At 44.6% G+C, this 19,979-nt stretch overlaps 1 protein-coding gene across 1 annotated transcript in view; it reads left to right on the top strand.

The window, feature by feature from the left end:
- The window catches only part of GFRA4 (GDNF family receptor alpha 4), a 76,828-nt gene that overhangs the window by 32,513 nt on the left and 24,336 nt on the right, over positions 1 to 19,979 (top strand). The gene's annotated exons all lie outside the window — the stretch shown is intronic.

Below are 19,979 nucleotides of genomic sequence, written 5' to 3'. Positions count from 1 at the left end.
TGGCCCTGTGTGGTCGGTCTGATGAAAGAGCCCTTTGTAGGCTGCATCCAAAGGCCACCTGAGCAGCTTGTGACTCACTTCAAAAACAAGACGAGTTTTTCATGGGGCAGTCCAGAAGCCAGCCACTGGGCAGCCTTAAAACAAAACCCACTGAGCAGGCGGCCATTCTAACCGAGCAGAGCAGGTTGTAAAACCTTTGGAGTTTGTTTCCCCTCTGTGGGAAATATTGACAAAACCAGAGGTAAGGAAGACAGTCCCAGCAGCCTGATGAATTTTTGGCAAAAGAGAAAATGTTTTTGGCTGAAAAGGAGGTGATTTGGATCCTGCATTTGTAGTGCATGCTGGGGGATGAATTCCAGCTGTGAAACTCAGAGCAGAAGTGAGCCAGATTGCAGGACTTACCATGGCCACTGTTCAGAGGCCACATTTGTCTTAGTGTAGGGACATTCAGGTTTTTGATTTAAAGGCAAAGATATCTGTCATCTTCTGTTTGTCCATGCATCTTCATTTGCTCTGTGCAAGAACCAGAGCTTTGGGTGTGTAAAAAAAAACAAACGAAAACAAAACCTTGATCCCACAGCACTTTTTGGAGGGATTATTTTTGCACCAGTTTTACTTCTACATGCCTCTGCCCAAGACTTGAAAAGGAACGCAGTCAAAAAGCTGTGTTGCAAACAAGCAGCACCAGCCACCGTGTGCCATAACAAGGCTGCCATGGGGCCTGAGGTTGATATTTGTCCCTCTGCTGCTTCTGCGTTCCCCGAGCTCAGGGACTCCCTCTGCCAAAATCCCTGTGCTGCCCTTGGGTTTGAGTTTGTGCAATGAGCCTGGGCGGGCAAAAGGGGACACCTTTTACGCGACAGGCAGCCCTCCCTCTCCAGGAATGCTACAGATGGCTGTTTCTCTTGGCATCCCACTATCTCCAGCTTTCCTCAAAGTAACACTTGAATGAGTCCTGTTATCTACAGAGTACCTCCATTAAAAGATGCCTTTTTTTGACCCTTGACTATCCCAATCCATGCTTAGGAATGAATTCAGTGCTCAGAGCTGCTGATTAATGTGTGGATTAACTTGTTATTAGTGATAACAGTTTTTCTTTAAAAAATTGCCATTTGGGACAACTTTTTCCCCTCAAAACAGGCCTTGCCCAAAGTGAAATGTAGGGAAGGGTCTGTTTCATTTTGGGGGAGGGAAGGATTGGTTAGATAATTTAATGAAAACCCCTCCTTTTGGTCTAAATGTGGTGACTAGCTAGTTCTGCTTTGTAGAGTGACTCCACAGCTACACCGGGGACTAAATCCCCCAAACACCTCTCTCTCCATGGCACAAACAACAAGCTTTCTCCTGATAATAGGGCGTCTCTTCTCCTCTCCATGGGTAGCCAAGAGACAGTACCTTTACTCAGCCATGCCCATACAATGTCAATACAGTATTTTCCTTAATTTACTAAAAGTGACATTGATTTCCCACTTGATCTATTGTTCTTCTAGACCTAAGCACCACTGTGTTTTTCACATAATGATCTCTGTATTCAGAAGCATTTATGCCATGTGAGAACCTCACTTCCAGAAATGTTTAACAATTTTAGGAGCATGCCTTCCAGCTTGCAGAATCAGGAGAAATCCCTCATTCTTGTGTCCCCTGGGGTGGACCCAACACTGCATGAAGGGCTCAGTACACACCAGGCTCTACTTTGGCCTACGCTTCGGTCTCCACAGGAAGGAAACCTGGACGCACAGCTTGGAAGGACCCAGGGAGCGTGCAGGCCAGGACTGGTCATTTCTGTGACTCTTCTCTCCTTTCTTGATGAAGTATGAGTTAGTCAGCACTGTAGAGGCTTTTGAGGGGCTACCTTCACTGGGGCTGCCTTGGGTGGCGGCTGCTGGGATTAGTCATGGGTGTGAGCGACCACAGTACGAAGTCACTCCTGGTATATGTGCACGTCTGTGTTTCACTAGGACACCAGCAAGAGGCAAAATCGACATGGGATGTCCCCACATTATCACCCAGAGATGAGCAGGGCAGATCAAGCTCAAGATGCTGCTTCCTCTGCTACCAAGCCATAATTCATGATTCCATGTGCAACCCAGTGGCCTTACTGTGGTGACACCAGGGAAGAGTTTGGCCTGCAGTGTGCGAGTCCCATGTAACTTGCACACGTGCTGGTTCTGGAAATTGTGCCACAAGACAAGGGATGTGACAGACACATTCATCACATGATTTTCTGCTGCTGAATGATGCTTGGAGGGCTTCCCTCTGCTCTCAGAGCAGCCAAATACCTATAGTGTTCAGCAGGAGGTTGGTTCATGGTGCTCAATTGGATACAGCCATACATAAACAAGTGGCAGATGAAAACCAAGTGTCCTGATTTTCATTTTCATACCTTTTACTCCTGATTTGCACCAAAAAGAGGACAACACTGAATATTCAAAGCAGATACTTTGCAAGAACCTTGCTGACCACTGGCAGGGTGAAAGCCTCCCCTGTATAGATATTTGTGTATCCAGAAGAGGAAGCAGAGGTGACCAGTCACACAAGCAAATCATCCAGCCCATGAAACTTACCTTTAATCTCATTCAGCCCATGAAATTTACCTTTAATCTCATACTTTTATATGCCACTGACTTCACTGCAGAACTGACACCATCAAAAATAAGACCAAGGTCTGTTCCTTGTGCTCTAGAAGCATCTGTGATATTAGCAAAAATCCTGAGTCACTAGACTGAACTCTGTGGAGTTACTGTGGCTATAAACTTGTGTAACTGTGATTAAAACCTTGTCCTTACACTAATTCGTATTTCACAGGCCTTTTTTTGGATGTTTCACATTGTGAGTCCGCTGGGGAAATTCCAGCTGCATGTTCTAGATTCATGATCTGTTTCATTTTGTCATCTATTCAAGTCTCTTGTCACTGTGGCTACTCAGTCAAAGAAGAGGAAAATTATTGTGGCTTTCCCCCAGGCTGGTGTAAATCGGCATAGCTTCGGTACAGTCATCTGAGTCAGCCGTGTCTTCACTCAGTTGTTCCAGCTTCTGATTTCATGAAATTGGGGATTTCTCCATAGAGAATGGCATTGCAGCGAGCTGGGAATATGCAGCACAAGTGTAATACAAAATTCCCAGCTTGCAAAAGCAACCTGAGGAACTGTCTGAAGCGGAAGTGTATGGAGAGGAACAGTGGCTCACAACTTGGAGCCGGTAGACAACTAAGTTTGCAACCTGCATCACTAGCAAAAGGATAATCTAGTTCAATACCTGGCCCTCAACCATCAGCCTAGACTTGTAGGAGATATAGGAGGCTTTAGGGCACAATGCTTGCTGAGCCCAGGTGAGCTTCATAGGCCAGAGAGAAGTTCAAGTCACCTCAAATCTGTTCCCATTAAGTCTGTCCCACAAGAGTTGCAAGAAAACTGGAACCGGGTAAAGTATGAAATGAGCACTTCAGAGGGGATGGCTGTGGTCACTAGTGAGTCAAAGGCACCTTGAAAGAAAGTGGATCCAGCTCCAGTAAACAGTCTAAACCAGGCCGAAATGATCAAAACCCTCTCAAGGATTTAGGACCTTTATCCTCATTTAATCAGACACTTCTGAATTGGCTCCTTCATCAACACTGGAGGTTCTCTGTGACCCAGTGGTGGTGGGTACAATGCCACCAATGGTGCTGCCCTTTGGGATGTGTTCCTGTGCACAGTCAGGCTGTATGAGCAAATCACCTTGGCCAGGTAAACCAGCCATGCATAGACACCTCTGTACTGTGGCTGTACCTAGCTCTGGAGTGCTCCAGGTTCACTCCAAAACCACTAGAAATAAACACCCCATGGCTATCACTTACCTGGCAGTAAACCTGGGTTCTCAAAGCCCCCTGTGCAAAAGTCAACATCTCCGAATCCACCTGGGGAAACCAAAGCATGGAACAGTTGAGGGAATTCCAGTGTCATTGCTAGGAACTAGACCAGAAGCCCTCATATGAGGCTTATGTGTTGCATGCAGACCACACCATCTCACCAGGCATACATGCCACCTCTCCAAAAGAAGCTACATGTCCTCTCATGAGGCATAAAGCATAAAACATGGTAATCACTACTGATCCCATGTGTGCTCTTTAGATGTGGAGGATTTGGGGAGAGAGGAGGTTCAGCAATGCCTGCAGATGAGATGCCTGCGCCCCTCTCTAGGGTAATTTGCAAAGCTGTGAAGTGTTTATTTTGGAGATAATGAGGACAGTGGGAGGTCAGCACAGGTACATTACACCTGCTAAAATCTTGTGGGGGAGGAGAGGGAGAATGGTCTGACCTTATTAGAGAAAGTTAAGGTAGAAAAGCCAAGCAGTCAAAAGACAGGCGATGACAGATCCAAGGCTGTCTGTGCAATTTAATTCCTTTCCCCTGGTGCATATCCATTCTGATATGGTCTTTAATTGCATGCTTAAAAATATTGATACTGTTCTTGGACAAGATAACAATCTGTAGTGTGGAGGTATCGAGTAACTGAAGACACAAATCCTCACCGTTGGTACATAATCGAGGCAGATGAAATAAGCTTTTTCCTTATCTGAATGCAGAGTCCAAGTTTCCAGGATGGGAGGAAAACCACAATTCCTTGTCACAGAATGATGATGTTTTGGCAGAGAGAGAAGGAATTAGGGGCCATGGTGGACAGGCAGTCCTGATGATTTGCTGAGAAGATGTTGTATGCAGGTCTCAAACCCTTCATGGACACAAAATGAAAACTCCACACTGAACCAGACCAGCACAGCTGGGGTGGATTCCAAAAAAATGGGGTCAGGCCCCCTCCCTGTGCATGGGATTTTGGACCATTTCATCAGTGGAGAAGAAATGTGCTGCAGAAATAATTTGTAATTCTGCAAAGACCTTCCAGGGGCAGAGATTTTAAAGAATGAAGTTGTTTCAGAAGGGAGATGAGTGGTGCAGTGATTCTGTTATCAAAGTGTTTTCAGTAGGAGGGGAAAAAAAAAATCACAGGGAAAGCAGTAACAAGAGGTGGGGGAAGAAGTTAGAACCAAAGGAGCCAAAAGCAGTACATTTTGGCAAGAAGGATGATTAACCATTGGAACAGACTACCCAGGATGATAACAGACTTCTTTGTCTCTTGAGGTCTTCTAATCAATGGTGGGCTCTTCTCTGGAAAACACACTTGAGCCAAAGACAAATTATAGGGGCCATTACCAGTGTAAGTGGATGCAATCCTTTGGCCTGTGTAAGGGAGTAGGTCAGCTCTGACCTCTTGGCCTCTGAACTTATGAATCATATGGTCCTTTTGCTTTATGAAGGGCCCCTGACTCATTCATGCAGACAGCACTGAGAGATTTAATCAACTGCTTGCTGACCACAGCAGAACGGCGATGCTCATGCATCTTGGCTCTAATGCAGGTCCTGATAGGGGAGCAGCCAAGCGCTTCAGACCTTTCCCCTCTCCTACCCATGGGTGTTTTTTACTCCAAATAACCTTACACTGACCCACTTCTAGACTATATATATTAGCTCTGTTTTGATCCACGACCACATCCAGCCTCTGCTCGTCCAACACAGGCCCTTCATTCCTACAATCCCAACGCCTCCCCTAACTTGCTGCCTCTCCTTGGCCTCATTTGCTCCATAACAGCTGCTGACAACTCAATATGAGACCACACAAGGAAGGGAACTTTCACTCACACTGCAATCCTAAACATGCCTACTTTCTTTATTTCCAGCAGGATCCTCCTCTGGGATTGCACCAGGTCTTCATGTGTGAGTCTGGTTTGGAGACAGGCTCATGCCCATTCCCTCCTGGCTGTCATCTCTCCCTCGGGGTTTCTGGGATTTTAAATGGGTGTAGCAATCTTCCTTTCCCAAGGGGACTGCGGTCACTACCTTGTTTGGTCATTCACAATCTTCTTCTGCATCAGGACCTTTTTGCTGTTGAGCAGGACACCGTGGGGAAACACTATGGGAGCTTAATTCTTCCTCAGGCACTGGCAACCTCGAGTTCATCCACAGCTGAAAAAACACTTTGAAGAAGAAAAGCAGCCACTGAAGCCCTTTGCCTTATTGTTTATCCCTGCACAGAGCCAGGAACGCCGGCCACTGACTGCAATAGCACTTGCAAACAGAAGTATGACTCTATAAGGTGAAAGGGAGCAGAGGAGCAGTACCTCACTGGTAGTATTTTCTCTGGCCAGGTCCCAAACAGCTCTGAATTACTTTTCATCATGCGATGGAGGAAGGGGGTCCTCACAGTCAGATGCTGGCACAGTTTTGTGTTGTCTTCAGCAGAGCAGTATGGGGCTGAGAGCAGCCTCAAGGTGCCATGTGAGAGAAAAAAATTGGGTTATTGAAATAACAAATGCCATTCAAGGAGAGCTCTGAGTAGCCGGACTTTATACAGGCGGTTAGTTGGAAAGTTGAACTTTATTGCTTCTGGCTTTTTCAGCTGCCTCTGATTTGTTCAAACTTCATGACACTTAATATCAGATTAAACATTAAACTTTTTTAAACCAGCTAATCGAAGTCAACAGAGAGCAGGGAAGACAGACCAAACACACTGCTACCTACATTGATTAGATGATAGAAAATGTGATTTCCCTTTAAAGATCTTGTCAATCTAAGGGTCTGAAATTCACTGATGTGCAATAGAGTTTTTAATAGTCTGCGTGTTCCTGGTAAACCTTCATAATCAATTTCCCTTATGCACTTCTCTTGTATTATCCATCATAATCATCTTTCCCCGGCAAGCAATTCTGAATTTCAGGCTTATTTGTAACCTGGTGACCTTCCTCCCTCCCCCGCTCCCCCAATATGAAATCTATGAATAATCATTGAAAGTGATAATAAATAATTGCATATATACTGCAGCCAGTAATTAAAACTTTAGGATTCTACTCCTGTTCCTGGGTGGACTCTTGCTTTACAAGGGTAAGAGAAGCCTTCGAGAAAGTTACGAGACTTTTGTATGGATCAAGTTGTCTTGGACTACAAGATCATTTCTTACAGCAAAATTCTTTAGTTATTTGAGCTGAGACTGAAAACACATTTCCAGGACAAAAACAGGGAGAATACAGGGAGAAAGTTCAGCATGAAGGTTCAAACCTTTCTTAATAACTTATTATTATTTAATTTCCTTCCATCCCCTGGGATCTTTAGGATGGAAGGAACACATAATTGCCATAAATGCAGGTCTAACTCAGGTGAAGACGTCGTGATTTTAGGATGCTGTTTTCTTTCTCGGTGTTTCAGAAATGTTGCTTTCCAGGGGATGCAGTGTTTATAGCAGATGACACTGCTGGCACTTTGCTGCTGTGTTACACTATGAAAGCCCATCCCACCTTAACCAGGCTCTGATTCTAGTGGGCTGGCTCCAGATGCTTTATTTAATTCCTGACACAAGCCAGAGGTCTTCTCTTTAATCAGCTTGCTACTTCCCCAGACAATGAAGTTAATGATCCCTGCTTTGGCCACATTTGACACCTGGGACTTAGATTTTTATTGCCATCTCTCTTTGTTTCAGTGCACCTCCAGCTAACATCATGTTCCTATGTGACCAGGATTAAGCTCCAGGGGTCATAACCCTCTAATTTCCTATACCTACAGCTGAGTTGGTTGCCCTGCCTAACTCTCTGCTTGGTTTCCAGTTGCTGTTCCAGAAATGTACGGACTTCCCATGGGACTGTGTCACATCTGCAGTCCCATTCGTGTCTCAAACACCCTAGAGCATCTCGAATGGCACTAAGTATCCACATGTGGGCAATCAGCTCCTCTAGTAATATAGAAAGGTAGATACCTAGCTCAAATGGGAGCAACTAAATGAATGCCAGAGAATTCCCATCTTTCTTCCGCTGTACAAATGACAAATAATTAAATATTTGCCTTTTATTCTATATTTTCTATTTTATTTTTTTAACACACTCCCTCCGTGGTTCATTATCTGCCCATTTCTGCCTGCATCCCTCCCAGTGCCTCAACTCAGTATCTGTAGGGGAAGCCAATCTGTCATCTTGGTTTTGGAACAACCCCAAGACGTGGTCAGTTTTTTTTTTCTCTTTCTCATATTGTTTCTGTGTTTCCCTGTTTTGTGGCCTCCACATTGGTTTTATGCCTTTTATTACTAACAGTTAAATGGATGAAATATCTCTTTCACCCTCCTTTTTATGAGATGTATTTGAAAAGACTTGCCAAAGCTGCTTAGATCTTGCAATGCTGCTTCTTACTTCTCTGTGCAGCACTCTAAATATTACACGAGGTACAAATATGATGCTTGCGCTGCTTCCAAACATAGATTTTTAACCTGAATTTGATGATTAAAATAGCACCTCTTGGTCTAACTTGCAGTCAGCCCCTGATGTTCCGGGTGATGTAGATACACATAATAAGAAGCAACCCTGTGTGTAAAGTTGTATTAATGCATAGACTGGAGTTACTATGTGACTGTATACGTATATATAGCTGCATAACTAAATTCCAGCTGTCTTGCATCAGTGCCCATTTCTCACTGCCTTTTCTCTTCCTCTCATCTTCAGCAAGAATCTTCTCCAGTTTTTCCAACTTGGCTTCCTCCTCTAATCTCAGTTTCTGCCTTATTCGTCCTCACTTATGCTTTGGGCTTGCAAACTCCAGCCTTCATATTTAATATCTAGTGTCAGACGCAAAAAAAAAAAAGGTTGGCATGAGAAGAAGGGATGATAGATAGACACAATGACCTGGGCTGGTACAGACATGTACACAGTTTTGTCTTTGAACCCAAGGTTGCCTGGAAAAGTGCCACCGGAGAACATATATTGGAACCCTGTGGTTTTGTAAAGTCAGGAGAAGGATCTCTGTTCTTTGATTTTAATCATCATTCATCTTCATAAAACTTCAGGGGGGGTTAGCTGTTGTTTGAATGAATTTTGTGACTTCCAGAGAAAACAGAGGCGGGGGAGTATAATAGAGAGCTTGTTTAGTGCCAAATTCATCTTAAAGCAGGGAATGCAAATCGCATAGCAAGTGTTGAATTATATATGATTAAAACTGCTTCAGTCCTTGCAAAGAAAAATAAAAAAGAGCCTTTTTATTCACCAGTTAATCATGTACCAAAAAAAAGTGGATAGGACAAAAATGAACTTAATCACAGAAAAAGGGGTCACAGTTCCTGCTTGACATATGGCTGGGTTCTCTGTCATAACAGTGCAGTACAGAATGCATTGTCATTTAAATGTTTTAAAGAGCTACATTAAGAAGAGAGTTCATTGATAAATGACCCTTTAAAAATGGGTGAGATTCTCTCCTTACCAATAAATGCTCAAGGTCTCCGCAATTGTCTTGGCCCATCTTGGATGCTCGTGTTTTGCAGGCAGAGCTGGAAGGCTTTTCAGTCCTCAGTTATATGTAATGATGTATAGGATAGATAAGAGTGTGTTGAAACCACTGAAGGCATGATCCAAATGCTGTCCATTTTTGATAACAATTGTGAGTCTGGCAGTAGTTCAAACTCAACACCCGTGGACTTTCCTCATCCAGAAAGTGCCAGAGATCAAACGAAGAAAATGTAATTTTCTCCTTGCTTCTCTACAGTGAGAACGGTAACCTGAAAATGAGACCTGGCCCCTGCTGAACCAACAATGTTGACATGCTCTTAGGACTGTTTGATGCAGTGGGCATCACGGCTCCCTCAGAGAGCTTGCTGAACTTCATGTTCTCTCTGTCTTTGAAGGCATTGCGCTTATTTTGCTGTTGGCAGGAGTAGACAAGGGGATACTACGTGCTCTGCATTAACATCAAGCCTGCAGAGATGGTGTTGAGGTGAAGGTGGGTATGGAGTGAACAAATGGGCTCAGTTTGTCCTTGATCAGCATTTCCCTCAGCTTTCTGGCAAGGATGGCAAAGAAGGACACAGACTTCCAGTGGGTGCCGAAATGTGCTTTAAAACAACTGCCACCTTTCTGCTACTTTGGTATCAGAGTGTCAGCATTTGGTGGAAGCCAATGGATAGCTACAGAGCTTCAGTAGCTGCGTTAGAGCCTGGTGGAGCAAGGAAGAGCTACTCACTTCATTACACAGATGGGCAGCTGATACATGTGGAGTGTTGGTCAGATCTATTTGCTGAACAAGGAAGAGGCACTCATGGATCTGAAAGTTAAATACAAATGGGAAAACATCCTACCATCTGTCCTGCGACCTGTGTGTTCTCTAGGGCTTGGTCAGCTTGCCCAACCCTGCAGTCAGTCTCCAACAGCTTGTCTTTCATGGGTTAGTGTGGTGGTTACAGCTCTTCTCTGATGGGAGGGCTTCCAAAACCATTTCCTCCACTTCCCAAAGGAGTCACTATCCACCAGCCTGCATAATTATCCTCGGAGAAGGAAATGCTGCTTCTTCTTTTCCACAACAGTCTTACCAGGTCTCCTTCTTCTCAGCTTTGGTTTTACACGCCTTCATCCTGAATACTTCAATGAAGTCACTGCTGATTAACACCAATTTAACCACGAGAAGGGGGAGGCACCTTGTTCTGGGAGAGTGAGACTTCACTTGGACTTTATTTCCTGTTCATTTGTGTCGGACTGCAGTGTGTTTTCTTTGATTTTGAAGCAGTTGTTCTCACTTTACAAGTCCACACCAGACACAAGGTCTTCAATAATCGCAACTGGACAGTGTCATAGGGATGGAGAGCGGGAAGGACCTGCACGTATACAGCCTGCTGCTCCAGCAGAGAAGGGAGGATGCAAGAGTCGTTTCTGACAGATGCTTCCGTAAATGATTCCACTGCTGGGGATTAAAAAGACCCTCTGTAATCTGTTCCACTCTTTAACTTCCCATATAACATTTTTCTTAATATCTAACTAAATCTCCCTTGCTGCACATTTACTTAAAATTACTTCTCATCTTACGTCCCACGACAGAGGAGGGCTATCTTTCACTGTCCGCTTCTGTACTGTCTTGTTTACATATTTGAGTTCTCTGATTTTATTTCTTCACAGCCTTCTTCCAAAACTAAACAAAGCCAGTTCTTTCAGATTTTCCTTGCCCTGCAAAACTGCTTATAATTTTAATCGAATTCCTCTGGGATCTTGTCATTTTCATTAGCACATGTTGTCCCATCAAAAGGGTGGACCCAAACTCCAGTTAAAGCCTCACTGGAGTTGAAAAGTTGCAGGATAAATGCTCCCTGTGATAAATGCGCACCTCTTGTGTCCCAAACCTTGTGTTTTCTGTTTGCATGCTGTTGCTTTTTCTTGTTCAGCCTGTGACCACCTCCCACCCCATGGTCATGCCTCCCATACTGCTGGCAATCCACTGATTTCCTAGGTTTACTTCTCCCTCCTGTCCTCTCACGCTTGCATCTCCCAGAGACGCTTTTGCTTCTGTTCGGTGTCATCCTCCTGATTTCAGACACTGCCTTTAACAGATCAAGATAGTTTTGAATTCCAGTCTTGTCCTGCACATTGTATGTGACCCCCTCCTCATCTTGTCAGCCACAAATTACATAAATCTATTCTCTATTCCATCATCCGAGTCATTATGAGAATATTGAACAGTACCAGACTCAGGACAGACCTTTGGAGACCTTCGTAGTCAGAAAATGTGCCATTGCTACTCTTCTTGGGGCACAGTATTCATGAGCACCCACTTTACCATAATTGCTCACGGGCCATTCTTATGGGTGCATCATATGGACCTGTGCCAAATAGCTTGCAAAAGTAAAATCATACCATGTCACCCCCTTGCTTTTCTGGCCAGTCTTATCCTGATTGGTCTATAATTCACCTGGTTCCTTCGTCTGCTTCTTTAAAAAGGGCATTTCTTTGTCTTTGTCCACCCCTTTGGGATCTCATTCTTGATGACAATTGGTAAGATAAACATGTTCCTTTTCTGCCATTTCTTGTAGTTGATACACATAGACTCTCTGACAGGTACCTGCAACCCATAAGAGAACATATTTCTGTGTAAGCAGTTGTATGACACGGTGGGGAGGAGGGAGGGGGGCTGAATTTTAAAACAGTATTTGAAGGGACAAACTCTTATTCTATGGAGAGTGTGGTGGGACATGACAGGAAGCAGCCTGGATGTCATTCTGATGGTATTGCCTGAGAGGATCCTCAAAGTGCTTTATCCCCTGAGAACTGCTGCCCATCTCATCACCCACCACGTCTCCTGGCTTGCACAACAGCAGAAGTTCAGGGTCCTACACTTCATTTTCTCAGAAAAGGAGAAGCCCATGACATTCATGCCAGACAAAATTCTGTTCCTGATTTATGTGTATGTACCTGTCCATCAATGGATCACCAGCCCAAACATCCCCCTCCGCACCCTCACCCTTGCTCCATCAACTGCTTCCCAGTTAACAGTTCTTCCATAGGAACCTACTGTAGTCAGAGACCAAGACAGAAGGAAAGCTTTTTTACTATTTTCATTTTTTTCCCCAGGTTTACCATTTTCAGGTTTACATCTTTAAAAAATCCAAAACACCGGATGGTATCAGGAGCAGGAAAGTGATACACTGCAAACAAGCGTATACCAGGAAAGACGAGTGCTGGCATGAAGGGGGATCAAGTTAAGCTAAAACTTTAAAAAGCTGAAAAATAAAATTCATCAGCAGAGCGGGTGGATCACAGTCATAAGGTAGATGAAGTTCTGAATTATAAGTAAGGTCATTAAAAGAGACAATCTAGTTTAAAAAAAAAAAAAGAAAGAAAAAAAGAAAAAGAAAAGAGTATTAAGATGTCTTTAATGGCATTGGTGAATCAAGCTTAGAAATCTGTGCTGTCAGAACTTAAGCGCTCAGTGCTTCAGCCTCCAGAAACGCTCCTCTGTTCATAAGACCGAAATTAAGGGAAGGGTTTGGACTATCTACTAACACTGAAAATAATTTTTAAAAATAGAAGCCACTGCAATGTGCCTGCCCCCGGGAACAGCAGGAAAGAAGGACAAGTCCCTCGGACTGAGATTAGATCCTAAATAACTCAATAGGAATATTCAGAGAAAATATTTTCCTTTGCCTGCCAAGGGAGACGTTTTCAAGACAATGGCTAGAGATGTGTTTTCTTTTATGCTGTTAGCTGCCCTCTTGGGTCCTTGCAAATAGCCCTAACCAAGAAGACTTCTGAGAGTCTGCATTTTCAGTGCCCCTGATGGAAGATGTTGCTTGTACAAATTTCCCTCTGGGTTTTAACTTGCTCCTGAGACTTTTGACAGGAAAGTGCAAGAATTATTTGAAGGAAATGAGGGCATTGCAATACACATAGATGATATCCTGAAAGACTTGGGGGGCAGGGATAGTAAAAGGGGAAGACAACAAAAGGCTGCAGAAATGGGTCAGGAAATGGGACATGGCAAGAGAAATCTAATTTAAAATCAGAAACGTGAGATATGTGGGAGAAAGTGCAAGTGAATCGACATACACACAGAGACTCTGGCCAAAGCCAGGTGATTACAGAAATGCTGCTTTGACAGTTAAGAAAGATTTTCAGAGTTTGGTTCCTGAAATAAAATGAGATGACAATTCTTCTTTCTGGGATGTTATGCAGAAGGACTCAAAATGAAGGGCCTTGGGATGGTTGGTAAGGGAATCTGGAGCACTGATTATTTTTTCCTCTCTCCTTCCAGTTGCGGGCAGCAACATTGGAAGAAACAGAGGGGTCCAGTCTATTAATACGTGGTTCTGTGCCTGGTGTCACCGACACAATTTTGGGTTTTTCAATAATGGGATGGCCTACACGGCACCAGGTTTGCTAGCATCAGATGGGAGTCACCTTTCTGAAAAGAGGAAGAGGGTCTTTGCTCGCAAGCTCGTGGGGCTCATTGACAGAGCTTTAAACTAGGCTTGAAGTGGGAGGGGGATAGTATCAGGCTTGCCTGTGGCACGCTGTGGGATGACACGCCAAGGTTAGAGGGATGGGGTGCTAGCGAGGACCCACAGCCTGTTGCTCTGAGACACGCTAGCTACAATGAAGCACACTTGAAGTGTTACAGAGATGAGCCAGGGGCTCCTGAGGTAAGAGGAGCCAAGAGAGAAACACGAGTGAAATACCTCAAAGGAGTTGAGGAGTGTGCCTCTAACAAGGTAACACGACTGACAGCCCAACTGAAGTGCCTCTACACCAGTGCACACAGCATGGGCAACAAACAGGAGGAGCTGGAAGCCACCATGGTGCTAGAAAGCTACAACATAGTGGACATTACTGAAACCTGGTGGGACAAATCCCATGACTGGAGTGTGGCTGTCAATGGCTACAGGCTGTTCAGAAGGGACAGGTGAGGAAGAAGGAGCACAGACGTTGCCCTCTACATCAAGAAACAGCGTGTGAAGACCTGTCTCTGAAGAACAGCCACGAGCAGGTTGAAAGCTTATGGGTAAGAATTAGAGACGGAGGCAACAAAGAGAACCTTGTGGTTGGTGGCTGCTACAGGCCACCCGATCAAGGGGAGCCTATTGACAGAGCCCTCCTACTCCAGCTCAGGAGGCATCATGCTTGCAGGCTCTTGTTCTGCTGGGCGACTTGAACCACCCCAACACCTGCTGGAAAAGTAGCACAGCGAGCTCTAGGCAATCCAGGAGACTCCTGGAGTGTGTCGAGGATAACTTCCTAAGCCAGGTAATAGGCAGCCCTACCAGAAGGGATGCAATATTGGACCTGATGGCCACCAACACAAGTGAACTAATCGGTGACATCAAGATTGGAGGCAGCCTGGGCTGCAGTGATCTGCAGCCTGGTGGAGTTCGCAGTCCGGGGGAATATGGGTCAGGCAGAGTAAAGTCAGGACCCTGAATTTTAGGAAAGCAAACTTCCAGCTGTTCAAGGAGTTAGTCAATAGGACCCTCTGGGAAACTGCCCTCAGGGACAAAGGAGCAGAACAGAGCTGGCAGATCTTTAAGGACACTTTCCGTAGAGCGCAAGAGCTCTTGATCCCCTGGTGTAAGAAATCAGGCAAGGAAGGCAAGAAACTGGCGTGGCTGAGTTGAGACCTGCTGGTCAAACTAAAGGGCAAGAAGGAGATGCACAGGCAGTGTAAGCAGGGACAGGTGTCCTGGGAAGAGCATCGGGACGCTGCCCAGTTTTGTAGGCATGGGGTCAGGAAGGCCAAGGCGCAGCTGGAGCTGAACTTGGCAAGGGATGCGAAGAGTAATAAGAAGGGCTTCTACAGGTATGTGAGCCAAAAAATGAAGATCAAAGAAAGTGGGATGGGACATAGGTGGGACACAGGCAGTGGGATGGAGTGCACCTGCAGCAAGTTTTCAGACAACACCAAGCTGAGTGGTGTAGTTGAAACACTTGAGAGACAGGATGCCATCCAGAGGGACCTGGACAAGCTTGAGTACTGGGCCCGTGTGAACCTCATGAGGTTCAACAAGGCCAAGTACAGGGTCCTGCACCTGAGCTGGGGGCAACCCTTGGTATCAAAACAGGCTGGGGGATGAAGGGATTGAGAGCAGCCCTGTTGAGAAGGACTTGGGGAGACTGGTGGATGAAAAGATGGACATGAGCCAGCAATGTGTGCCTGCAGCCCAGAAGGCCAACCATATCCTGAGCTGTATCAAAGGAAGCGTGGCCAGCAGGTCAAGGGAGGTGATTATACCCCTCTACTCTGCTCTCGTGAGACCACGCCTGAAGTGCTGCGTCCAGCTGTGGGGCCCTCAACACAAGAAGGACATGGACCTGTTGCAGCGGGTCCAGAGGAGGGCCACAAAAATGATCAGAGGGATGGAGCACTTCTCCTATGAGGACAGGCTGAGAGAGTTGGGATTGTTCAGCCTGGAGAAGAGAAGGCTCAGGGAGACCTTATTGTGGTCTTTCAGTACTTAAAGGGGGCTTATAAAAAAGATGGGGGCAGACTTTTTAGTAAGGCCTGTTGTGATAGTACAAGAGGTAATATTTTTAAACTGAAAGAGGGTAGATTTAGACCACACATAAGGAAGAAATTTTTTACAAAGGTGGTGTTGAAACACTGGACCAGGTTGCCCAGAGAGGTGGTAGATGCCCCATCCCTGAAAACATTCAAGGTCAGGTTGGACAGGGGTCTAAGCAACCTGATCTAGTTGAAGATGTCCCTGCTCATTGCAGAGGGGTTGGACTAGATGACATTTAAAGGTCCCTTCCAACCCAAACTTTTCTATGATTCTATGATTCTGATTCTATGATTCTATGAAAAAGGACTGCCAACCTGGACAGGGAGTTTTGGAAGTCAAAGAGAGAAGAAAGCAAGCACCTGAGCTTTGTCAAGCTGTGTCACCCAACGATGAACTACCTGGACATTAAACCCCTCCGTAAATAACTCAGGACTGTGTGACAAAACTCTTGTGCACTCTGCAGACTGGTGGCATTGGTTTTCCAAAAAATTCTGGAAACATCATCTTAATGCATAGAGGTTTTCTCTGCTGCAAAAGATGTTAAAAGAAAATATTCAGGTAGTGAAGATGGATCCCAACAACAAAACAGACCCCAAATTCATTGTTCCCAAAGCAAAAAGCTCATTCACCTGCCAGAAAGCAGAAGGGTGTTTACCTTTCATTTTCTGCCCGCATCTATCTATGCAGTTTGTGCAAACCAGGAAAACAAGAGCTGAGAGCAGGCACGGTCCTGAGAGTGTTTGAGGAGCCTGTTCTTGAAGGCTGTGTAGAGAACAGCATAACGAATGCAAATCTGTTGAAAGAGATTTCTCTTGTCTCTTACACAGTAGGGAATAAATTTCTGGAAGCCATGGCAAAAAAAAAAAAAAAAAGACATTGCAGAAAGCTATTAACACTGTCACTGAAAGAAGTCTTGGGAATTACATATCAATTCAAATCAGAGCTTTCTGTATTTGATAGTGTAGTGTACAGATGCAAAAATTAGTAGTGCCAAAAATATTACAGCCCCGAGGTATTGTACAGAATCTGTGAGATCTTGAAAAATGTGTTGCAGTGGTCACAAATGAACACAGAGATGAAGAAGATGGATAAATGGGTATGTGGGAAATGTGTCAATAATTTCTACCTTAGAGAGAAAAAACAATGATGATGGGTCAGATATGGTGGACGTATTGGATTATCCAGGGTACTCTGAGACTGCGTTATTAGAAACTTTTCTATTAACGTATCTTGTAGGAAATAGTAAACCTTTATTTGGCAGATATGGGCTTCCAGAAATGGTCATTATTTACAACGGCCCTTACTTAATTGACAGGACTGCAAGATTTTCAAGAGTTGGTGAATGCCAGAATTCTTCAGTCAAACGGTTTGAATCAAAGTGGAGTTAAGGGAGTTAAAAAATACTTATATATTTACTTATGTGTCTAAAATCATTGCAAGCTCTGAAAAAGATCTGTATCTCACTCTACTGGATTTAAGAAGACTGCCTTGAAGGCACTGGTCATTGCTAGCTGAAATTTTGTTCAGAAAGCAGAGAATCTGACTGTCTTGATTATTCAAATCTGGGCTGGGAAGATGAGCTGATCTCGAGGCACAGATAGATAGATGTATAAAAATACATGCACAACATCAAATGATAGCTGAGGAGCACAGTTACTATAGGCTCTGTGGCTGATGACCCCTGAATGCTGTTTTAGTGGCAGTTGAACATAAGCTGCAATGCGAGAAGAATTTCTCCTTGTAAAAGGGGGAGATGTAAAGGGCTTATGTTCAGGTTAATCTAGGAAATAGAGACCAAGAGAAAATGTTGACAGCATGTTCTCCAATCTCCTACTGAAATATAGGCTTGTGAAACATATTTTTAATATAAATCTTGCTACAGGTCTGGACTTTTGAGGAACCCCAAACACCACAGTACTAAGCTCTTTGGGGATCTCGCAGTTCAGTGACTATAGTTAAGGAGTATGCACTTACCATCGCTCTGCTTTGAGAAGAGTAAATGTAGCCATTAGAAGCACCAGAGAAATGCCTGGTCTAATAGTTGGAGCACGTAGCACTTTCTTTCCTCTAAAGACTGGAAAATCAGCCCCATGGCAATCTTGATAATGAACTTGAGTGTGCAATCCAAGTAGGGGAGACTGTTGTAAATGTCTAGCATGCTGCTGATGAATATTGCTTTGATTAAAGTATTTTTTAGTTCTCCCAATTCACCCATATATAGACCTCTATTTGTCTTTGCATGTCTCTACACAGGATTGTGCCACCCTTGCCTCATGCTTCCTGCATCTGCTTGCTGACTGCTCCTCTTGTTCCTTACCTTAGACTTGTATCTGGGACAGGGACTTTTATTTCCTTCTGTGTGTCAAACCCAGCTGACGACTAGGGTCGGCTTCTTGATGGTGGCACAAAGCAAGTCATCAACATTGCAATTGTAATTGGTTGCCCAGAGTGGTGGTAGATGCTCCATCCCTGGAAACACTCAAAGTTAGGTTGGACTGGTCTCTGAGCAACCTGGTCTAGTGGAAGATGTCCCTGCTTATTGCAAGGGGCGGGGGGGGTTGACTAGATGACCTTTAAAGGTCCCTGCCAAACCAAACTATTCTGTGATTTTACGATTGTATGATTTTTTTTTAAGTCTCTGGCTTCCCATGTAAAATTTCCCCTTTTTGCTACAATTCAGGGTGGTAACATGGTTAAAAACATCCTCCTTTCCCCCCACCTCCCTCTAGTGGGGGATGGATTTCTGTCTTTGGGGCTGCTATAGCCAGATCTTGCTTAGAAAAAGACCTCATCAGGACTGTTGCTTTCACCATCGCAATGGAGAGCTCTGACGTGTCACACACTCTTCTCAAGGACATCGAAGAGGGAAAGAAAATGTCACAGCACTGGACAGGGCAAATGGAAGTCACCCATGTGTGGAGCATTACCGACAACTGTCATCCTTTTCAGATTGCTCTCGGTTCATCCGAATGCAGCACCAATTGAAGTGATAATGACTCCTATTTCAATGGCAGCTTTCATTCTAAGTATTTTCATATGTCACTAAGAGTTGCTTTAAAATGCCAGCAATAAATACACATTCAAAGCAATACACTTAGTGCCTCGGCCGTAAAGTCCATATATGTTCTCGTCGGCTGTATTTTTGACTGAATAAATGCTAAGCATGAACAATACTCACTGCATTTTCCACAACCCTCCCTCCAAAGACACACACACACACACACACACTCTCTCACGCACACACTCACACATGCACGTGCACACATACGTTCTCTCTTCCCTGCTTTCTGAAGAGCCCAGACTGAGGTTTTCCAAGAGATGCAGGCAACCTGTATGCTTCCCACTTTGCAGCCATGGCCAGTTATGTTGCCTCGCTATGCTATTTCTCTCCAAGAAAATGCCTAATGGATTCCTCTCTTATGAACAGGATGCCCACAATGTCTTCCTGGAATCAATCTAATAGGAAGAATAAAGATCATTCTGAATAACACAGAATCACAGAATGGTAGGGGTTGGAAGGGACCTCTGGAGATCATCTAGTCCAACTCCCCTGCCAGAGCAGGGTCACCTACAGCAGATTGCACAGGAACACGTCCAGGTGGGTTGAAGAATCAAGAATCCTTGATATTCCTATTGAGTCACCTTCCTCGGGATGTGCTTTCTACAGCACACGATGGTCAAATACCAGACTTGAAGTCACAGGAAGGCATGCAATCAGAGCTCTTGCTCACCATCATCTTTTGGGTATGTCTGGACCCTGCCCAGCACATAGAAGATCTCTGGACAAGGAACATGAGAGGTCAGAAAGGGGATAGAAGACAAACTGGTGTGATTGAGCAGACACAGGCAGAGTTAGACCTGAAAAGGAGCCATCTTGGGTCTAAATTTGCTTTGCTATGCCTCAGCAGAGAATCTTTATGTCTTTATGAGTCAGTCCAGCAGGACGGGGCATTCCAGAGGCATCTTTAGAAAACAAAGGCTGAAGCCTTGTCAAAAAGGATGTGTTAGTGTAGGAGAGTAATGATATCTAGGGAGACTTCACCCCAAGTTATCATGAGAGTTTTCACTAAGAATTCTTTTCTCCTTAAGGGTAATGGAGGCATGATGTAACTTCATCAGACCACAGACACCCAGAGGGCTACGGATTTTCTTCCAACTTAAAAGTT

The sequence above is a fragment of the Rissa tridactyla genome, chromosome 5, assembly GCF_028500815.1.
Source record: "Rissa tridactyla isolate bRisTri1 chromosome 5, bRisTri1.patW.cur.20221130, whole genome shotgun sequence".
Classification (NCBI taxonomy): domain Eukaryota; kingdom Metazoa; phylum Chordata; class Aves; order Charadriiformes; family Laridae; genus Rissa; species Rissa tridactyla.
Note: the sequence above shows the minus strand (reverse complement) of the source record. Positions and strands in the feature narration are given on the sequence as shown.